Source organism: Oryctolagus cuniculus, chromosome 1, assembly GCF_964237555.1.
Source record: "Oryctolagus cuniculus chromosome 1, mOryCun1.1, whole genome shotgun sequence".
Lineage (NCBI taxonomy): Eukaryota > Metazoa > Chordata > Mammalia > Lagomorpha > Leporidae > Oryctolagus > Oryctolagus cuniculus.
In genome coordinates, this window is record NC_091432.1 from 120,620,907 (window position 1) to 120,637,927 (window position 17,021).

The following is a 17,021-nucleotide window of genomic DNA, read 5'->3' on the forward strand; positions in this document are numbered from 1 at the left end:
ATGTGCAAGGATCCCAATTTTTTTGTAGGAAAATAAAAATCTATTAATTCCATTTTCCCATGAACATTTTGTAACACACTTCTATATGATTCACCTGATACAATATACAGTGCAGTGAGATAACACCACAACTGTTACTTCCATTTAACCAATTAGAAAAACAAGGCTATACTCCATCAAGGCAGTCTCTAAAAGTTGAAAGACTAGTGTATGTAGCTGGAATCCAGTGTAAATCTCAGTCTCTCAATTCCAAATTTTATGTTTAGTTCAGTAAGGTTGTACTGCTTCATATGTTCTCTTTGCACCTTTGCACCTCTTTTGGAGAAGAAGAAAATGAGTGTTTACTGGGCTCCCCTGACCCTCCTGCAGAAAACGGAAAGCCTGAAGTGCCAGAAACTTTGTGTCCTGGCATCCCTCATGTCTCTTCTGGAGGGGCCAGAATCGGCAGGCAGAGGTAGGTCTGCAGAGCCTGTCTGTGCCCACTGCTCTTCCCTCCAAGCCTGTGTGATTCACTCTGCACTCATCCCTGCCATTTTCCCTCAGGCCCTTGGCCACTGCAAGAAACAGCAGCTGTGGCCATCTAGTTCATGCCACTAATTAAATGGAATTTATGATTCAAATTTGGAAATGGGAACCTTCTTGCCAAGGCATAACAGCTATCTGAAATCAAGCAATTGAGATTCAAAAGACCCTCCTTTGGCCATATACCCTCATTCCATTCCAATCAGCATTTATTGATCATGTGCTATGTGCCAAGGATCCAAAGACTAGTTGTCTTTGCCAAATCACCCTCCATAAATGTTTCTCAAGCACCACAAAGTGTAAGTTAAGGCCATGTGCTGCATTCCTGTATAGAGAGTATAAGGAGAAATGGCTGAAGAAACTCAGAACAAAGAGGAAATAGTACTTTGGACTTACAAAGCAAACCCAATGGAAACAAGACAGCGGGCTGTGGCATAGCAAGAAAGCCGGGGAAGTCAATACAGGACTGAGACCCTTACCCTCCACTCATGCATTAAGAAGTTTAATAGAAATGCAGCTCATGCTATTTTCATTGATCCTGGATTGTGCTGCCTCCACTTGCTCTTGAACATCTGAGGACTATTCCAGAGGGAAGCTGAGTTAGAGAGGACTCCGAGATTCCTGAAATGTGTCACCCTGCCCCTTGCCATCACAGCCCTCACGGATGCCAGACCCCAGGCTATTTTGTTATCTCCTTTCCCATTCCCAGTCTGCCTGCAGCTTTTGGAGCTGCCTGTGCTGTTTTTCATCATTTGTAGCCATGCCCTTTCTCATTAGACTGCTGACTGATGAAGACAGACCCATTTCTCTCAGATTCTCACACTTTCAACAGGACCCACAGTCTACCTGACCCATGAGAGGGTTGGGGAACTTGGGGTTCCGCTCCTGTCCTGCCGTCCTCAGGGTTGTAGAGCTGCTTCATAATGTCTGCTTTGGTGAATACCTGCAAGGCTTTAAATAGAATCCTGTGGGAATGACTCTTTTCAAAGGGAAGTTGAAAGCAATTTTACTCAGCCAATACTCAGAATCAAAGGTGCGTGTATCTCTGTGGGGGCTGTCCTCTCAGTCTTGTTCTGGTCAGAATTAACCACAAATGTCCTTTCATTAAGCGGTTGTTAAAAGCCTCATTTTTGAAAGAGAGGGGAAACAAAGAAGATAAAGAAGAAAGGAAATAAAGGAGTCTGAGAGTTTGCTTCAGAGACTATGTAATTCCAAAATGATGGGAGTATGTTCCCAAAATTATGAGACTGTAAGGACAAGAACAAGAGTAAGCAGATAATTATAATTCTCAATGCTATCTCTGAAGAAATGTAACTTGGTTAAACTAATTTTTTTAAATTCCTAGCTTTGTTACTTCGGGTAAGTAATTCAACATCTCTGAGCTCCAATTTTGTAATCTATTAAGTAAAGGCAATAACTGTAGCTCCTGCAAGGATTACTGAGTGAATTCAATGAAATAAGCCTTAAAAAGGACCCAAGAATGGTATCTGGCACACAGTAAATTTATATAATTATTGATTGCTTATCATCATGGTCATTGTCATTGTTGTCACTGTTGTCATCATTTCTATTCATGTAATGAATATTTGTTTGGATTATTTGTTAGTCACTATGTTTGGTTCCACCAGCATTAAAAATGAATCCAATATGATTCTTATCCTTGGGGTAAAATAACATTAGTACAAAGTACAATATGGTTCCCTTCCTTGAGGCAAAGCAACATTAGTAGAAAAATAACATTAATACAATATAGAAAATTAGAGTCCAAAAAGAAATTGATTTGAAGTGCAAGGAGAGACAAGGGCTGGAAAAGTTTAATTTCAGTTGACAGCAGAGAAGAGCTGAGTATTTTAGGGAAAGTTCAACAGGAGAGGGATGTTTGCTCTGGGTCTTGATGGGTAGATAGGATGTGAAGTAGCAAAGGGAAAATGGGGAGGAATCAACGTTGCACAAGCCATGGAAACACAGAGTAAATTGAAGGAAAATCAAGTAATCCAGTTGGATTAACTATAAGTTATTCAAGGAGAAATGAATAGTAAGATAGAATAGAGTCAGATTGGGAACAGAAGCATCATAACATTTTTAATAAACATTCCCACCAAGGTCATGGGCATTCTGTATAGACACTCAGAATGCTTGGAGCCAGAGACCCTAGGTGAAGGTCCACACCACTCTCTGCATTCATGGGAGACTCACCCTTAAATCCCATAGAAGTGAAATCATAGCTGTCCCTGAGCTAAAACTTGGCAAGGGAGGCTAAGTTATACCTCTCTTGGGCATCTGTTCAGTTGTCTTAGATACTGTTGAGCAGGTGCCACCTAGTCTACTTTGCTGATGTGGAGCCATATTCCAGTTAGCCACCCAATCTGGCTGCTTCTACTTTCTATTCCTCTTTGTTTTTCACAGGACGTTATGTCTGTGGAGAAAATCAAGGTGCTTGCCATTGACTTTTAGAGAGAGAAAAGCAAGGGAAATAAGGTTACTGAGCTCCTATCATATGAGAGGTCGTATCTTACAGGATTTTTTGTAATAGAGTTTGCTTAATTCTCCTTGTTCTTCAAATGTACATTGTATGCTGGTCTTTATAGATGATGAAATGGATGTTCTGAGAAGTTAAGCTCCTGGCTTTCTTGACTTCTTTTAGCTAAATGTGATAGAGGACAGTTTTGTATGGATGTCTGTTTGTTACTAAGCATGAACCCATTCCACTTAAAAGTCTATCCTGAGCCCTGCAGGGGTTATGGTATTCTTCAAATTATTTAAAATGATCATGGTATTGTCAAAATGCAGCCCTGGTGAGAGGTGGGTGATATTTTGCTGTCCTACAGTCTACGGCTCTTTAACAACCTTACCTGGGGCAACAATTACATTTGCTTTGTTTATCATTATATATTTAGTTTCTAGCATTTACTCAATAAATATTAATAGGAAAAAATGGACCTAGGTCTCAAGCCAGCTTCCACAGTCCCGGAAAGTGATATGGTATACTCCCAAGTGCATTGACTCAAAGTCAGCGGGTTCAAGACTTGATTTTACTATGATTTAACATGTGCAGTTCACATTTTAAATCTCTGAGTCTTGATTTCCTGTTCTGCAGAATAACAACTCCTAACTCTGTGTATCTACCACCCAGAATTGTAGTGTGAGGTTTAAATGAGGTAATCCCATTCAAAAAAATATTTTCTCTGTGTAGGATTGGACATGAACAATGACTATAAGTGATTGAGCTTGTGAAGAATACTATTTTTATACAAATAAAAGTCAAAGGGCTGTTATTACCAGGGCATCATCAGCTTAATATCAAAAGAATCTCACCCCCAAGACCTAACTGTGTTCCCTGCAGAATTTTTTCCCTCCCTGTTGAAAAATTGAGCACATTCTTTTTCTCATGACATTTCATCTAAATCAAGTTGTCAGGAAGGTGTAATTTCTTCTAGGTGTGCGTATGAAAATAGATAGGCTGCTTTTTCCTTGGGGTCATTAGCACTTACCTATTTTCTGGCTCCCTGGTTTGCTGAAAGCAACAATGGATGACATTCACAATCAGAATGGCTGGCTGAACATGTTCTCCGCTACTATCAGTTTTGTCCCCTGGCTTCCTCTGGAAGTAGCCATATCATAGGCCCCAAAGCACATATTTTCTCATGAAAATACACATATTCTTTTTTAAATTGGGGTATACCTGGCAATCAGTACTAAACTGAAACCTAAAGATTTGGGTAAAGATTTTACCTAAAGATTAGGTAAAATCGAGGTAAAAATTTCAGAATTAGACAAAAGGTCAGTAAATTTTTTTAGTTCCACTCTCTCATTTTACAGATTAGGAATTCCAGACCTGTCAATCATTCCATACATGCATCCATGCATTCATGCATGTATGAAGTCATCTGCTACTTAATCATTAATTCAATCCATATTTAATGAGTCCATGCTGTATATCAGGCAATGGGGATAAAATATAAGTACTTGGGGGTCCTCTTCCTCAGAGACTTGATTACATTTGATTAATTTTTCAACAACAATATTAATATTTTTTGTGTGATCCAGAAGGGTGCTTTTTCATATACTATTATATTTGATCCTCAAAAACATATATGAGGCAGGTACTCTTGTACTCTTATTGTTTCTATTCTACACTTGGTAAGCCAGAAGCTTTGGGAGATTGAGTAACGTGTCAAAAATCATATATTAGTACAGAGGGAGAATTGCAAACCAGTATTGGGGAGGAAATTTTGAAATATCTTGAGTTGATAAATCAGAATTTCTGAACATTTCTAAAGGAAAGTCACATAGGACTGGAAAATGACCAGAAGAGTTCAAGAGGGCAGACGTGGTACCGCCTTTGAAAACCCATTGCCCTGACCAATGCAGTTCCACCAAGAGCTGGGGAGTCCTAAGGCAAACCAAGAAGCTTACAGTCTGGCAGGAAAGCATAGATTCTTTACAGAAATAAATCATCTGGAGCAATAGTTCTCAGATATGAATGTGCATGTGGATCCCCAGAACCTTGTTTTTTTTTTTTTTTATTTTTTTTTTTTTTATTTTTGACAGGCAGAGTGGACAGTGAGAGAGAGAGACAGAGAGAAAGGTCTTCCTTTGCCGTTGGTTCACCCTCCAATGGCCGCCGCTGCAGCCGGCGCACCGCGCTGATCCGATGGCAGGAGCCAGGATCCAGGTGCTTTTCCTGGTCTCCCATGGGGTGCAGGGCCCAAGCACCTGGGCCATCCTCCACTGCACTCCCTGGCCATAGCAGAGAGCTGGCCTGGAAGAGGGGCAACCGGGACAGAATCCGGCGCCCCGACCGGGACTAGAACCCGGTGTGCCGGCGCCGCAAGGTGGAGGATTAGCCTATTGAGCCACGGCGCCGGCTCCAGAACCTTGTTAAACGCAGATTTTACACAGCAGATCTGAGGCAGGGGTTGGACTTCCACATTTCTGAGCGACTTTCAGCGGATGCTGGTATTGCTGGTCCCCGGGCCACACATGAGCAGTGTAACCTATAGACCAAGATCGTTTGCTTTTAAACTTTTTGCATGAAATAGACACAGATCTTAATCTCTATGAGACTATTATGTTGAATATGATATTTTGACTCTAGATTTAAAAGCCATGGCCTTGATTATTGAAGGAACCATCTTTTTCAAAACCATTACAAAACAGGTAGTTACTATCAATTTGTAAGAAGGCCAGAGATACATTCCAATATTCTGGCTGTTGGAGACACGTAGGGAGTGAAATAGCAGATGAAAACTCTCGTTCTCTCTCCTTCTCTCTCTTTCTCTCTCTTTTCATTTCTCTCTCTTTCTGTTGCTCCACCTTTAAAATAGGTGAAAATAAATAGACATTTTAAGAGAATAAAATTAAAAATGAAAAAGTAAACCTGTAGTAACACTTAGAAGGAAGAGGTATAAACCAGAACAGCCAAGACCCCACCACAAAAACATAAGCATGAGTTGTAACGCTGTAATACAGGGGAGTGTTAAAAACAGGACCTGAAGGATGCCCTGAATTGCAAGCAGTAAGATGTTAAAATGGGTTGGAAATAAAAATACCTAGATACTGTAAAAGTTTAAAGTAATATTGCCATAAAACTTGCCCTGTGTTATTAGGATTTTAAATATAGAATTTTAAAAGAGATCTAGAGAAGCATAAGATTTAAACTGTAGCAGCCTCACATCTCTTTTAATCAGAGGAATTCCTTCAATCCCTGGAGAAACCCCAACATTGTCCTCTTAGCTCAGGTGGTTTATTCTCTTCCTCTTGTCCTTTGCAACATTTCGTAAAACTGAGCTGCATTAGAACACCTATGCAACAGAGGCCTCTGTTACACTTGTTGGCCACCTGTACAGTGCACATGTCTGAAATTCAAGTTATAGGAGCTAGTGAGGTTCCTCTTCTGCAGTGCAAATAGTTTGAGAGGTCACACATAGAGTCCACCCAAACACAACATAGGTATTTGTAGAGTTACTACAAGAGTTAGCTCAATATTCCCAACAGATTGAGCGGGGAGCAATCCCTCTCTATCAAAGGATTGATGCTTGACCTTCATTTAGGACTTTTTGGCCAAAACACATCAGTGGAGAGGTACATTGGATATCTGGGAGTTTATATGCAAAGCTGAATCTCATGAAAGAGCTTAAGGCTTCTGATAGTACTTTTTTAAAAAATTATTTTAGTCCTATCTGGGTTGTTGTTGGGATACTGTCTTAGAATAGTGAATGGCCTTTTAGGTGAGAGCTGAATGGTTGAGTGGTTTTTTGATTTGATTTTTAAGCAGCAGGTGTCAACATTATTCTGTTCCCTCCTATACAATCAGAAGTCTCTTTGGGAGGGTTCTGTGCTGGTCAAAAATTTCTTTCCATGGATAAAATTAGCTGGGTCTCAGGGTATCAGTCATGAAAGTACATGTCCATTTGTTCACTGAAGGATCCATTCAGTCATCTGAAGAAAAAAGTTATATGTGGAGTTCTGCTCTTGAGCAGGAAGAACACGCATCTATCCACCTTGGAAAGCATTTTTTCTTTTCCAAGAGGAAACACAAGCACCCATGGACAGATTGCTCTATAACGGTTCCATAGTTGTCTTATCAGGCTTGATGGTAGGTCTAGAAAACTGGCTGGGTCATTGTTTCATGTATTCCCAGTTCCTGAAAGTCAGTGGGTGCTTGGAGACAGATAAGTAAATGAGCTAGATATATAGATAAATGAGTTCCTTAACTTGTTTCCAGCAAGCCAGCTACTGGGTTAGAAGCTTGCACGTTCTTTCCTAGTTTACTATTTTCAAAACCTGTGATATCATTCTCTTGATTTTTGTTAAAGATGTTGAGATTCAGAGAAGCTTTAAATGGTAACGATAAAACTTACTTAAATGGTTTCATTGACTTGTTCCTTCCTTTCTCCCTCCCACTTTCCTCCTTCCATCCCCTTTCCTCCTTCCCTCCCTCCCTTTCTTACCCCATTTCTCCTTCTTATCAACTAATTTTATGACACACTCTCTTAATTGGTGTGAATAAAGAATGATGAGGACAGGGCCAGCACTGTGGCACAGAGGGTAAAGCCACCTCTTGCAGCACTGGCATCCCATATGGACATTGGTTCAAGTCCTGGCTACTCCACTTCTGGTGCAGCTCCAGCTCCATACTAATGCACCTGGGAAAGCAGTGGATGATAGTCCGATGTGCATGGGCCCTGTACCAATGTGGGAGACCCAGAAGAAGCTTTGGATCCTAGCATCTGCCTGGCCCAGCCCTAGCTGTTGTGGCCATTTGGAGTGTGAACCAGTGGATGGATGATCTCTCTTTGTCTCTCCCTCTCTCTGTAGCTCTGCCATTCAAGTAAATGAATAAATTAAAAACAAAAACAACAACAAGATGAAGCACTGCTCCTTGTCCTGCAGGAACTTGGAGTCTAGTGTTAAACATTAGCACTGTTGCAGTATTTTAAATGCTGATATAGAAGGACCATATACCCTGTGATAGGCCAGCCCTGCCCCAGTGCTCGAGTCTGGAAGTGGCTCTGCTTCTCTGGACTGCAGCCCCTGGCCAGCAGCCACCCTTGTCACCACCCTGGCTCTCCTGCTCTGTGGTGAGCCTGCCTTTGCCCTTCAAGCCCAGGTGCTGAAAGTTTGTCACTGCTGCAGCTCTTGGTCTCCTTACCAACCTTTATTTTCTCCCTTAACCTGCCTCACCCCTCTGTAGATGGCCCTTTAGTTAAATTCTTTCACCCATCATTTGTTTCTTGTGGGGATCCTGATTGATGTACACATTGGCCTTTAATATTGATGGCATATTTTCATGATAGTATAGCTTTGTAAATACAGTCATATTGAGGAATGTCCTTACAGTGCTAGTATAACTATAAAAGCAAAAGAAATATATTATTAAGTACCCATGAAACCAAAACCTAGGGGTGGGCATTTGGCCTCGTGGTGAAGATGCCATTTGGAATGCGTACATCCTAAGTTGGAGTGTCTGGGTTTGAGTTCCAGCTCTGCTCCTGGTTCCGGCATCCTGGGAGGCAGCAGGTGATGGTTCAAACGTCTGGGTCCTTGCCACCATCTGGAAGACCCAGACTGAGTTCTTGGCTCCTGGCTTCTGCCTGGCCCAGTCCGGGCTCTTGTAGGCATCTTGGGAGTGAATAGGCAGATGGGATTTCTCTGCCTATCTACCTGTCACTCTGTATCTCTCTACCTCTGTAATAAATGAAATTTAAAAACCAAAAAGGGAACGTAACAACCAATGAAATATAAACCCATAATTTACGTCCATATGGTGAACTGGGATGCGTCCCTAAACGAAACTGCAATTCTGGTGGGTTGCTGAGTGCCCCAGTGGGGGTCTGAGCTTGGCATACTTCCATTTCGATATGCAGGGAGATGACTCAATTCTTCCACCATCTATGTGCAAACTACTGGGAAATCTCCATTCCTCCCGTGAACATTGAGGTCATTTGACCTTCATGGTGAAAGAAAGTATAATTTATGTATTTACCCAGACTCTGTTCTTTTCTTATTACCTTTCAATATTAAAGAAGTACAACTTGTCACCTTCACTGTTGTAAATACAAACACAAACCCAGGCATTTTAATCCTCCTAGGTGAGCATCTTCTGCTAATTTTTATGTTGTCAGGAATGAACACATACATCTGGAAAATACCTAAAATTATTGCAGTACCTCCGAGGACCCCCTAGGTGACAGGTACCTTAGTTCAAATGGGAAGCCACTGAAGGTCAATGAACCAGGAACCTGAAGGAGAGGAGACAGGAGGCAGGGAAACAGGCAATCCAGGGCTTGTTCTCATGCACCTCTAAAATGTGATTGAGGGAAAGCTCCCTCCCAGAATTAATCAGATCACACTTTCATCTCCTTCCAGAGAGGAGAGGAGTATTACAAATGAAGAATCAGGGACTCAAGGGTGACAACTGGGCATCATTGCAGAGTAAGACTTAGTCTGGAAAGAAATGGAACAATAGGCCAAAAGCTAGTGGGAGAGAGAGAGAGAGACTGATTCATCAACAAAGCAGTAAGAACACTTCCCGTAAGGCAACCTGGGCTACCTGTATACCAAATTTCACTTGCTGGGAGAATGTTAACAGCATTTCACTATTAAGGATTCAATTCTTTCTTTACATCATGGGAGAAAAGAATGAACTCAAGAATCTTTAAGATGTGGCTGAAGCATCAGTACCCTCTTGGGATGCCTTCCTTCCAGATTTTTTTAAAAACGGATAGTGGGGGGGGGGGGCGCTTTGTATGTGAGCAGTGTGCTTATTAGAAAGTTCTCACTAAAATTAGTATTTGAATTGTTTCCCAAGCAAACCTGGGCTAATTTGGAACCTCAGAGTCTTCTGAGCGTTGACTGTGGGTAGCACCCTCTCGCCACCCCCATAGCTTGGCTTCACCCTCCTTGGCTTCAGAAATGGGAGGGACGCAAGCCTGTAGGGAGGTCATAGTGTGCTGAGCCCTGTAGTGGCTCCAGGTGCAGCAAACACTCCCCTGCAGCCTCTGTGAAGGGTGATCCTAGGAGAGAAGCTCTCTACCTTCTTAGTGGCTGACACTCTGGGGTGATCTTGTTGGAAAGGGAAACTTATATTCCTGACTTCCCATTTCTAGAGAGGAGAGAACATTGATGCCTCTCCCCACATCAGGGAAATGTTGGAGATTTCACTTCCCATCCTTCCATCCACTCCCTTTCTCCCAACAATTGAAGTAACTCAACCAGAAAGTAGGGGCCAGTTCAGCAGCATCTGGTTCCCTGATTATGGCTTCCTTCTGAGTGGAAATGCTTTCATTTCTCATATCTGCAAGGCTGCATAGGGTTCCAGCTTCTCATGACTGTGCACATCTTGGTCATAATTTGTCATCCTACTCTTTGGGTAATCCTGGTACCTCCAAGTAACATCTTACCCTTCAAGGCATCCCAAACCCATAGGATAAACAAATTCATTAAGATAATCTGTCACTCTTGCCTAATGGCTGGGGTGTCTCTTCACTGATGCCTGAAAAATCAATATTTCTTGAGAAAGTCCAGGTGTGCTCTGGCTAACCATGGCCCCACCTTTGCCTATAAAACCTTTTTTCTTCTGCCTTGTGGTATAAGAATCCACTTGCCTGGAGACCACCCAAGGCCATGCCCCTGCCTGTGAGGCCCTGAGAAGTGACACCTGTGTTACTGATGGATTTGTCCACTTCCTTCTCCAGTCTCACAGCACCTTCTAATTTGGTGGCCAGGTCTCACACACTGGGTTTTCCTGAACTAGGCAGGCACACCTGGACTCTATAGGAAAGGAAGTAGGATATCTCATTTTTAACCTTAGCAATAACAGCAACAGAACCAGAAAATTGTATTCTACAACGGCGTTTACCTAAAGCTCTGCTTTGTGGGGCTAGGGAATAATTAATTGCTCAGACTCAGAAGGAGCTATTCAATTCTCAGTTTGCTCATGATTTCTGTGTCTCCACTGGTCAGGACTCTGCAGGAAAGGAGGTGAAGGGTAGGATTAGAGGACTTGAATGCTTTAACCTGTTTCTGCAGGCAGCCCCTCTGCGTGGGTCAATCCCACACAGGACTCCCCCATCAAACACTGTTGCTGCCATGCTGGGCTCAAGACAGCTGCCCCCCTGGGTGTGCAGACTGTGCCAAGATTCACCTACAGCTGGTGCCCTGGTCCTCAGTGCTGTGAGATGCCACAGAGCTAGGCTTCGCTGAGTTACTGTCTTCCCACTGCTATTGCAGTACCTGATCAATTCCCAGATGGAGAGCTAGCAATTACCACTCATCAGGTGGCTCTAAACTTTCTTTTGCTTTTAGGAGTTGAAGCATTAAGCTCATTAAATTTACCCCAGGTGGTATGAGCATGTCATGGTCTTCTCTATCTGCTTCCAGGGAGCAAGCATCTCCCGACTCGGTAGAGCTCAAAAGGGTTGAACCAGCTGACACAGGTGACGTGCTGAACTCGGCAAAACCCAACTCCTGTGCCATGTGATTTCCAGCCATGCTCAGGGTGCTCTGTGCCTACCAGTGGGAGGGGATTAACTTGTGTTTTTCCAAATCAGTATACTATCCAGGGTGTAGGAGTGAGGAGGAGAATCCTGTTTCCCACAGTTCAAAACTGTTTTGTTTTGGCCTAATCTGGCTTACATAATTACAAATAAACCCAGAGCATTGGGTAATGGGGTCCCCATGTCTCCCAGGAGCAGAGGCTACCTCTCTGTTACATTCAGCCACACTTTGAACCCTCAAGTCTTTGGAACACTACTCTCCAAGGTCTTTGTGAAGGTTGATTTGTTTTTCTAAACTTCCTGCCTCCCTGTGTGAGCAGTTACATGATTAGAGATAATCACTATTAAAATGATAACCACAGGGACAAACACTGTGGCACAGTGGGTTTAGCCACTCCCTTTGGTGCCAGCATCCCATATCAGAGAGCCAGTTGGAGTACCAGCTACTCTGCTTCTGATCCAGCTCCCTGCTGATGCTCCTGGGAAAGCAGAAGAGTATGGCCTGAGTGTGTGGGCCTCTGTTATGCATGTGGGAGATCCAGATAGAGTTCCAGCTCCCTCTCTCTTCTTGACCTGGTCTCAGCTGTTGCAGCCATTTGGAGAGTCAGCTGGCAAATGGAAGATACCTCTCTGTCTCTGTTTCTCTCTATTTCTCTCTCTCTCTCTCTCTCTCTCTGTGTGAGTGACTTTGCTTTCAATAAATAAGAAATCATTAAAAAATTATAAATATAGTTGCTGCATTTTTCCTACGTGAAAACACATCTATATTTATAATCTATCTTAAAATCATCTTTCTCTATTTCTATCTACGTACCTATGCACATGCACACACACACATACATACACACAATAAAAGCATCTGGCATGTTTCAAGGCTGCTGGTCTATCCATTTAGGATTCTAAGCCTCTGGAATGTGAGAGTCAGATTTGTTTCCAGCCACCTACCTGTAAAACGTCAGCCTCCCTCCAACTTCGAAGCTGGGAGCTCTGAGGACCAGGGTGAAAGCTACTTGCTCTGCCCCGCCCATCCTGTGCACCTGTGCTGGATCCCTTTACCAGGCTCCCCTCACTCACCCTGCAGATGCTGTGGCAGGGTTGCTGTGATTATTTCTGTTTTGGATTGTTTGTTTGAGATGGAGAGAAGAAGAGGAGGAGAAGGAAGACAAGGAGGAGGGAGAGGAAGATTAAAGAGAGAACATGCCCATCTACTGGTTCAATCTCCCACATGGGTGGCAGGGACCCAACCAGTAGAGCCATCGCCTGCTACCATGCAGAGTTCACATTAGTAGGAAGCAGGAGTGAAGAGCTGGAGCTGAAAATTGAACTCAGGCACTCTGGTGTGAGTGGCGGGCACATTAATTTCCAAACACAATGCCTGTCCTGATTATTTCAGCTTAGATAAGGGGGACACTGGAGACTGGAGGGACTGGCCTGAGCTCCTGCAGCTGGAAGCAGTTGAGCTAAGGTTCAACCCCTAGATGCCAGACTCCACGCCCGGTGCTCTCCAGCTCCATTGTTTACCACATCCTGCTTTCAACAGTGATTCTTCATTAGCAACCTGGTGTTTATCTGACTTTATTCCTTATTCCTAGGCCAGAGGGCTCTGGCGTTTCATTTTCCATCACTTCAAGTTTAATGGCTTAGAACTAAAACTTATCCATGACAGATATTATAATTTCTCGGGTGTTGGTTGGAAAACCATTGACATATTACAATCTAACCCATTAGATGTACAGGTGTTTTGTGTTCAAAAATTGTAAAAAATAGAAAATAATAAAAAATAAAAACAAAAATTAAAAAAAAACACCCATATCCATGCTTGCTTGTGCAAAGAGCATTTACTTGCATCTAAAACACAAAACTCCTATTCTTTCCATGTTACAGATGTGATTGTCACATATGTTCATCATGAATTCATAATGAGGGCTCGGAACAGATGGCACAGACTTACAATGGCATGAGCTGCAAGCAGTGATTCCCTGTAATGCACAGGCTGCTGCTGCCACCCTCACCTCCAGTGCAGTGGGGCAGGGTCTGAAGAGGGCCCCTGTGGGCTGCCTGGCCTGTCCGGGGCTGGGCATGCTCTTGCTTGGCATGGGCCGCATGTTGCTCAGTCTTGGAGCTGGTCCCTGTGTCTTTTATGGCCTTCTCGGTGTCCTAAGAAATAGCCTAGTGCCTGAGCACTCAGAACAGAATTGATCTCACCAGAATTTGCTGAGTAGTGGAGAGAGACAGGGCCTGTGCCAGGGGCTCACTCCCACTTACCAAAAGAAGGAACCCTCTTCCTGTCCGTGTGGCTGTGGCTCCACTCTGAACCCACCTCCTCTTCTAGTGAGAACCAGCCCTGTGTCTGGGCGGGGGTAGGAAGTGGGGTGGAGTTAGTTTGTGATAACTGTATTTAGAGTAGGGTGTCACATATTGCCATGTGTGTCATGCCACTTAATCTAAGGAACTTTCAAATTGTGTGCACTGATATGTGTTCTGAATCTCATTCCCAGTGAGGGACACAGATTTGAATTGAAGTCCATTTGCTTGCAAAGCCCAGCATTACCTGATAGTGTCTATTGCTGGTCACTACTTTTTTAAATTTTGAAAAAAAAAAATTACTTATCTGAGAGGCAGAGAGAGAGAGAGAGAGAGAGAGAGAGAGAGTGTGCTCCCATTTGCTGAATCATCATCTAAATGCCCACAATAGCTAAGGTGGAGCCAGAGCTGAAGCCAGGAGCCCAGAACTCAATTCATGTGGGTAGCAGGGACTGAACTACTCGAACCATCACTGCTGCCTTCCAGGGTCTGTGTTAGCAGAAGGTGGAGTCAAGAGCCAGGACCGGAAATTGAACCCAGGCACTGTGATCTGGGAGATGGATGTCTTAACAGGTATCTTAACTGCCAGGCCAATTTACCCCCTCTAGTGAAGTTTCAATAAAAACAAAATTCATACTCCTCTCCTCCAAGGACACTAACAACTTTCAGGAGTTTTGGTTTTGAAGTTAAACTATGGTATGAAACTATACACGAGGTCATTTGCTAACACATATTCATGTGTGCCATGCAGCATGAACTGTGGGCTCAGTGCTCTGCAGCTGATCTCTAGAAGTGCAGTGATCATCTGAGATGAAACGAGTGAGTGGCGGATGGTAGGACTTCAGTTCTGAGAATGAGAGCTCTCCCCAGCTGGGGACAACCCAGATGGTAATCCTCAAATCACATTATTCAGGATGCTTGTGTTTCCTTCCTTTGTGAGGATGGGAAACTTTGCAGAAATCCCTTGTCTTAGCATGAGTCCTGGCCCACAGGATTCTTTCACATGTATCCACCCAAAAAATGCAGGTGATGTGGGAGGGCCCGGAGCAGATGGTCTGGGCTGAGGCAATGGGACACCAAAATCCAGGGAGGATGGCACCCAGAAAAGCCTCATATTTGGGCTTCCTTTGAAAACTGAAGGTTATATTACTAATGATAATTTTAAACATTTTAATAAAACAAATTTTTGCTGAATGTTGAGGAAAAATCACTTTTCCTACTTGCTGTTGAATGAATGCTACAGAAGGAATAGAGGCAACTAGTACAGTGCACGTCCTGGCTGGTCAGGCCGATTTTATTCATTGATTCAAAGCATAATTGTAGAACTTTACTTTTCTAGAATGTGTCTCTCAAACTTCACATTAGTAGGACCTATCATGTTATTGGGTGGGAAATAAATATTTTTTTCTTTTCTTTTTTTTTTTTTTGACAGGCAGAGTGGACAGTGAGAGAGAGAGACAGAGAGAAGGGTCTTCCTTTTGCCGTTGGTTCACCCTCCAATGGCCGCCGCGGACAGCGCGCTGCGGCCTGCGCACCGCGCTGATCCGATGGCAGGAGCCAGGAGCCAGGTGCTTTTCCTGGTCTCCCATGGGGTGCAGGGCCCAAGCACCTGGGCCATCCTCCACTGCACTCCCTGGCCACAGCAGAGGGCTGGCGTGGAAGAGGGGCAACCGGGACAGAATCCGGCACCCCGACCGGGACTAGAACCCGGTGTGCCGGCGCCGCTAGGCGGAGGATTAGCCTAGTGAGCCGCGGCGCCGGCCCGGGAAATAAATATTTTGTTCTTGGTATTTTCATAGGCCATTGTAAGAGTTTGTCACAATGCAAACTTTTCTGGGAAAAAGTAATTATATAATGTGTAGAATGCGTGACAGCATGGCTGTGTCACAATGGGTGCTGCACCAGAGGCAGGGGTGTGGGTGTCTGCACCATGGATTCCAGGGATGCCATTGCACCTGTGCTAGCAGATACATTGTTGCTATTTGGGCCTGTTCTTCATCTGTGAAACCGCTATTGTGAAATCCACTCTTCTTGCTTCAAAGAAATTTATAAGAGGGAACACAGACAAATGAGGGAACATGGACAAAAGCCTTCTGTAAATTTTAAAGTGCTTTACAAATATCTGTGGTGTCTGGAATATCATATGAGTATATAGAGTTTCTCAACTTCAGTGCTGTTGGTATTTCGAGTGAGATGATTCTGTTCAGGAAAGGAGGGCCACGTTAAACATTGCAGCGTCTGGAGCAGCATCCCCGTCCTTTACTCCCTGAAACCAGTTGCACCTCCAGTTGTGACAACCTTGGAAAATGTGACCTGGGGGACAAAATCTTCTCCAGTGGAGGAGTCTACTAATATACGAAGCTCCTCCATCACAGATACTATTAATAGGTAGGAGGAGATATTTTAGGAGATTGGATTCCTGGGCCTTGTTCTCCATAGGAAGTCTTTTTTTTTTAAAGATTTATTTATTTTGCTTGAAAGTCAGAGTTACACAGAGAGAGAAGGAGAGGCAGGGAGAGAGAGGTCTTTCATCCGCTGGTTTACTTCCCAATTGGCCGCGATGTACAGAGCTGCCGATCTGAAGCTAGGAGCCAGGAGCTTCTTCTGGGTCTCCCATGTAGATGCAGGGGCCCAAGGACTTGGGCCATCCTCTACTGCTTTCCCAGGCCGCAGCAGAGAGCTGGATCGGAAGTGGAGCAGCCAGGACTCGAACCAGCGCCCATATGGGATGCGAGCATTGCAGGCAGTGGCTTTACCTGCTACACCATAGCGCTGGCCCCCATAGGAAGTCTTAAGAGCAAGTTGACCTGTCTTTCATTTAGAGGAGGAAGCCAGGGACTGAAGAGACCCAGTTAAATTATAATTTATTGAGAATCAACCATGGGTTCATTTGTGTGCAAAGTGATTCCCTACCAGAGGGAGAGGGTATGGGCACCCATCATAATGGGGCAGAAGCCACAATAAATCTTCGAGGCAAGGCAGTTGTCCAAATAAGAGCCAGGGAAACTGACAAATAAAATTTTTGTGATGAGCAAAATCCAGCCCAACATAGAGAGAGAAAGGAGTACTTTAGCAAAAACAAAACAAAATAAGTTAAAAACAAACTTCTGCGGCCTTATCAATTTTGAAAAAAAAATTATTAATTTGAAAGGTAGAGTGACAGAGAGAGAGAGAGCGCGTGAGCAAGCAAACTAG